This window comes from Hippocampus bargibanti, linkage group LG08, assembly GCF_051943395.1.
Source record: "Hippocampus bargibanti isolate YZ-2025 linkage group LG08, ASM5194339v1, whole genome shotgun sequence".
Classification (NCBI taxonomy): Eukaryota; Metazoa; Chordata; class Actinopteri; order Syngnathiformes; family Syngnathidae; genus Hippocampus; species Hippocampus bargibanti.
Window position 1 is genome coordinate 16,432,093 of NC_142741.1, and position 6,500 is coordinate 16,438,592.

The following is a 6,500-nucleotide window of genomic DNA, read 5'->3' on the forward strand; positions in this document are numbered from 1 at the left end:
CATAAACTGGGATGTCTTGGCTGACTTGACGAACCACTGTATGAACAACATCCTCCCAGTGGTTTCTCAGTTTGCCTGAACCTCCGCGTGGGGTGAAGTTTCGAACCAGAACACGATCACCGGGCAACAGGGTAGAATACTTTAGTTTACTGTCATATAGTCTCTTACTCCTGGCAGCAGCTTTGTTGATATTTTCTTGCGTGATCGCATACGCTTCCTCCATGCCCTGTTTCCACTTCTTCACATAGTCCTTCTGGTTGGTGTCACCCTGGTTAGAGTCTGGATTCAAACTAAACAACATATCAACTGGCAAACGTGGTGAACGTCCATAAAGTAAGTAAAAAGGTGAAAACCCTGTCACCTCACTTTTGGTACAGTTGTAAGCATAAACGAGTTTGTTTAGTGAGTCTTTCCAGTTACTCTTTTGTTTCTCTGTCAGTGTCTTTAACATCTGGATCAGTGTTCGATTAAATCGTTCAACCTGTCCATTTCCCTGTGGATGGTAGGGGGTTGTCCTTGAACCCGCAACCCCACAATATTCCTTCAGTTGAGCAAAAAGTTGATTTTCAAATTCACCACCCTGATCATGGTGAATTCAAAGGGGGAACCCAAACTTTAAAGCATAGTCATTAAAGATTTTGTTTGCCGCTGTTTTGCCAGATTTGGACGTTGTAGCATAAACTTGAGCGAAACGTGTAAAATGGTCTACTAGCACAAGCACGTATTCATAACCACCCTTACATTTGTCAAGATGCAAAAAGTCAACGGAGACAAGTTCAAAAGGCTGAGTAGTCACAATATTAGTGAGAGGGGCTCTGGTCTCACGGTTGGGCTTTTTGTGTTTTAGGCACACACACTCTCTCAGTACATAGTCCTCTATTTCTTTTTGCATAAAGGGCCAATAAAAACGATCCCTTACAAGGGAAAGAGTCCTTTCCACACCATGGTGGCCCATTTCATCATGCAGCTCTTTTAACACTGTCACCTTGTGTTTTTCAGGAAGCAGTAGTTGGGTTCTGTTTGCCGTTTTTCTGTACAAACCACCTCTGTCATTAAAGTGTAGCTTGTCCCATTCCCTCACAAGACAAACAACTTGAGGACAATGCTTTCTTAGTTCAGTACCTAGCGGTTTCGTCTCCGCCAGTTTGTATCTAATAATATGTCCTATAATGGGGTCAGTCTCTTGATCTAGCTTGATCTGTCCAACAGTCAATGGGGCTATCGGTGTGTTTAGTGACACCTCGGCACACGTAGCTGAGATTCCCATAGACCAAGCTGCACTAGACTCGTTCTGTTGGTCAACCGCTTGTACGGCAGCACTCACAGCATCATATGACATTTCTTTTGTACATCCTTCCATATATGTTACCATATCAAGGGGCATTCTAGATAAACTGTCTGCATCAACATTTTCCTTACCGGGACGATATTTAACAGTAAAATTAAAATCAGAAAGTTCTGCGACCCACCTGCACCCAGTTGCATTTAACTTAGCAGTCGACAGTACATAAGTGAGTGGATTATTGTCACTATACACAGTGAAGAATGGTGCATAGTACAAATAATCACGAAACTTGTCTGTGATCGCCCACTTAAGCGCCAAAAATTCCAACTTGCCCGAGTGTAAGTTATAATTCTTCTCAGCTGCAGTTAATGTCCGAGAGCCATAGGCTATCACGCGAAGTTTGCCATTTTGTCTTTGGTACAACACAGCACCTAAACCCGGTTAGAGGCATCTGCATGCAAAATGAAAGGATGCGCGAAGTCAGGAAAACCTAAAACTGGTGGTTGAACTAAACAGTCTATTAGCTGCTCTAACACTGACTGATGCTCATCACTCCACTCAATACGTGTGTTGGAAGACACACTGTTATGTCTCACTTTCCATTTTTGTCTTTGATGCTGCTGAGTCTCAACATTCAGAGGGGCTTTAAGCAAAGCATACAAGGGACTAGCGATACAAGAGAAATCTTTGATGTATTGCCTATAATAGCTTAATAGTCCCAAAATGGCTCGAAGCTCACCGACAGTGCCTGGCTGCTTGTTTTTCAGGGCACGCACTGCTGCTGTATCTGCCGGGTCCATTCGGCTCCCCTCAGCAGAGACAATCCTGCCGAGGTACCTCACTTCCGGCTTGAAGAGGTCACACTTTCGGGCTTTGAGTTTTATTCCATTTTCCCTGAGACGTCGCAACACTCGTCTAACGTCCTCAACGTGGTTGTCAAATGTCCCGCTGAAAACAAGAATGTCATCAAGATAGGGGACACATATTTCGTCCCGTAACCCCTCCAGACATTGTTCCATACACCGCTGGAACGCTGCTGGTGCATTCATGAGTCCAAACGGGATTCGAATCCATTCATAAAGGCCCCAAGGGGTCACGAAGGCAGTCAGGTGTCGGCTCCCTTTGGACATGAACCCCTGGTGGTATGCTTTGCCTTGGTCCAGCAGCGAGAAGATGGTGTTACCCCCAAGGCTATCCACCACGTCCTGTACCCGTGGGATGGGGTGCCGGTCAGGGTGTGTTTTCCGGTTCAGCTCTCTGTTATCAATACATAAGCGCAGTGTACCATCTTTTTTCCTGACACAGACGACAGGGGATGAGTAGGAGGAAGTGGACTTTTCCACCCACCCCTGCGCTATCAAGTCCTGTAAATAATCTTTCACCTCTCTGTACATTGGCTTTGGGACAGACATATATGTCTTTGAAACGGGCTCAGTGTCTTTCAACAAAATGTCCATTTGTAGGTTTTCCACACACCCTATGTCGTCGTCCGATTTTGAAAATGATGCCGATTCCTCTCTCAACATCTGCTGAACGGTCTTTCTTTTATCTTCGTCCAAATGAGAAAGGTCAATTGGGGGGTCCCACTGCTCACTGAGAGCGATGGTGGTATTCTGGACATGGACCTCATTGACAACCGCTGAAGGAAGGTCCCTTTTAAATATGTTAGCTGGGTAGACAGACCCAACTGACTGCACTGTACCAATAATAGCCTTTACTGGAAACCTAATATCATGATTAGTAGGGTTCTGGACACTAACAACTATCCTAGGGATGGAACCTGCCTTTACTGAGACCAACGAGTCACAAAGCTCGAGGCCATCTGGCCACTGTGGGTTTTCACTTGGCTCAAAAACCAATGTAACATCTTCCTTAAAGGGCTTAGCCTGTACTTTGCATGGAATAATAAGTGAGCTATGCCTGGCTATAGTGAATCTCTCATTTGTTGTTTTTACACGGTACTCATGTGCTTGTCCCAGACTAACTGCTTTTATGAAAGTGGCAGCTTTATTGCGCTTAAGGTGGGGAAAAGCTAGTCTAACCGATTTCAAGAGCTTTTCTGTATCCCCTGTTTGTGACTCATTAGAGAGGCTATCTAACACAAGACGCTCAATGACATTAAACCCTATGATAGGACACTGTTGCTGGTCACCTTTTAGTACTAATACTGGTACAAGTAGCCCTGGATCATTAGCACCAAGTTTAAATGGTATATCAAGCCATCCTACATAAGGCATATCCGTTCCATTAGCTGCCACAATATTGAGAGTGTTATCAGGGTCAATAAGCTCATTCACATTTTTCAATGACACGTCAGGTAAGTTTGTTTGTTTCCATAACTCATCTACAGCACACACCTGGGACCCCGAGTCCCAGAGTGCTTCAACCCTTTTGTTACCCAAAAAGCACAGAATAAGACATTTCTTCCCCACTAACTCCCTGACCGAAGGTAATTTGCCACACTGTTTCTTATCTGTACGCTCGACAAATGACTGCTTATGTCTCTTCTGAACGGGGCCACATGTGTGGGGCTTACATTCCATTTTCATAGCACCACTGTAACGCTGGGACCTATCTGTCTCTGTGGTCACACCATGTCCCACTGGGGTAACCCTTTCTAGTTTAAAGCATGGTTCCTAGCTGACTTCTGTGCTTTGCAGCCTGCTCTGAAATGTTCACTACTTCCACATTTAAAACAGTGCTGACAATATTCTTCACCTGTCTGAATACAAGAATAACACCTGGGCTGAGGGCGACGGGGCATGTAGTACTGCTGAGGGGCGAACCGCTGCTGGAACTGTGCTGCCCCCCTCATCGGCCTGGGGCCTGGTGCTGGGTGGTACTGCTGAAGAGCTGATGGGGAGTGCTGGGTGTAGTAGTACCTGGCTGGTGGATCTACCTGATATTGTGAAGGTGGAGTGAAGGCGACCTGTTCAGGGTAGTGGTCAGGCAGGCGTTCAGGTCCTCCGCTGGTGGGCTGAGAAGTGGCTGTTGGTTTCTGAATAGTCTCTTTGATCTGGGACACTTCTGCACGCAGCTCTTTTAACAGCATCATCTCTGACCTCATCTCTTTGATCTCTGAAAGGAGTTCATTCGGCACAGTAACAGTATTCTGCTTTAAGACTGTCTTCTTCCCAATCGGGACTGATGTGTCATCTAACTGGACAGTGTTCAGCGTTGTCACCCGTGCAGCAGCATTTTTCTTTTTTTGCTGTCGCTCTTTTTCATTTGCACATGCCATGTTTAATTTTTCTAACAGTACTTCATCTGATGTAGTGGTTAGCAGGAGGAAAGGTTGCATGTCACTGTTTACATTGTCACTCAGTAACTCCGTCAGAACTGTGTGCAGGAATAAACTCTGGACCAACATGGGATCATACTTCACCCCTGATTCTTGAGATGCAAAAAGAATCCTTTGACGAAGATCCATTGCACGCAGTAGAAATTTCTGTGGGGACTCTTTATTAGTCTGCACTTCCGATGAGAGCTGCTTGTACAATTCAGTGGCTCCTCTCTCTTGATAGTGAGATCGGAGAATCCTTCGTAAAGAAGGTAGGGTGAGATTTTCTTTCCCTTCGAGGTAGCTTCTCAACTGCAGACCTGGTGTTATGGCACGAACCACTGCATCGATGATCTCATCCCCCTGGTAGCCTTTACTGAGCCCACTTTCTATCTGTCTGACCAAATTAGGAAATGTGAGTTTATCTTTTTGTCCCAGTTCACCTATTTGTCCAGATATTTTGAAATCTTTGCGCCAGGGGGCAGTGTCTGGGGGCACTATGCTTCTCTTTCGCACTGCATCCCGACCTTTTTCACTTGGTTTGGCTATTCCTAGTTCAAAATCTTTTATACTTTCCATCAAGTCCTTTACACGTAGCAAACCTGACATTCCTCCATCTTCTAGCTCTAATTCAGCTCTTTCAATGTAGGTTGACACAATATTAATTAGTTGGCCTCGAGTCTTTCCTGTAAGTTGCTCTCTTTCCAGTCCAGATATTTGGATTTCAGCACATAACTCTGACAACTGTTGAAAATTCAGTCCAAATAACTTGCCTTTGATGTCCAACTGTAATTCCTCCAACGCCATTTTCGAGAGGGTAGACGCAGTTCAACTGGCCGGATTCACTTCAAAGTCTTCCAGTGCCCTCTAGTGGTGGCTGTACGCACAGAGATGCAACCAGAGCACATGTAGAAACAAACCAGTAAACGGCGACGCCTCTCCGACTGGGTTGATTGGGGATATTCGGCGCGAGCTTCTACCCACGGCGAGTAGACAACACTCGAACGCAAATATCCCAGCGGTGCCTCCAAAATGTTGCGCTCTCCACTATAGTAAGGGAGATACGGTGTTGTGGGATCCAGAAAAAAACCACAAGACAAGCAATGTGATACGTCTTGACTCAACAGTGGTTTACTTCGAATGCCCCGATCTAATGCAAACGTATGCGCACAACAATTTCCGGTCCAACGATCTAAATCGGTCCGACACGAAACACTAACCGAAGCAGGCGTTCCATGTTTAAATAAACATTTTCGATATATATCATTTGTAAACCAATAGAACTACTCGAATGTAACCAAAATAGGAAATAAGATAATTTACAACCTGTCACATTAAGAACCACTGCCAAAGATTTTACATTGTACTATATACTACTAAATACTCAGACTTGCAGTTGACTACTAGAGATTTTGACCAAAATTCAGAGCCATGCCATTGTTTTTTTTCCAAAGAAGAAATGAAGGCTTTTGGAGAGTATTGACTTTTTTTCATTGTACTCTTTTGTTTCCCTTGATAATCACATCAAATCACACGTCAAACAACTTGAAGGCAGCCCGCTAAAGAGCTCTTTGTTCTCTTTTGCAACATCCAGTCTTTTCTTTTCTTTCTGGGTTCACGAGAACCTAATCAATATCAGCAATGGAGAGATGAAAAGTGAGAAGTCTTTTAAGGTTGAAACTTTGCTACTTTTCAAAGTGTAATTACAGCATACAAATAAGATGTTTTAGCAAAAAGCCCTGCAGTAAGTGTTATTTTATTCCATGCCTTGATGGACATTTCAAAGTATTTGGCCAAGGCTGAAACCACAGGGGTACTGCTGCTTAGCATAGCACCGTGCTAAGCGAGGAGTTCATGTGTGCAGTATTACTGTCAGCCATGCTGTACGGGCTGTTCTGTGAAGTGGGCCAACAGCAATCTGCTCTAATAAGCACC

The 6,500-nt window shown here is 44.6% G+C and overlaps 1 long non-coding RNA gene across 1 annotated transcript; it reads right to left on the reverse strand.

Moving 5' to 3' along the window:
- Positions 1 to 1,772: 1,772 nt before the first annotated feature.
- On the reverse strand, positions 1,773 to 5,815 carry LOC148894669 (uncharacterized). Its single transcript, XR_016115784.1, has 3 exons — positions 5,339 to 5,815; positions 4,185 to 4,363; positions 1,773 to 2,542 (listed from the first exon to the last, which is right to left on the reverse strand). It is a non-coding gene; the product is annotated as an uncharacterized LOC148894669 (long non-coding RNA).
- Between the last annotated feature and the right edge of the window lie 685 nt (positions 5,816 to 6,500).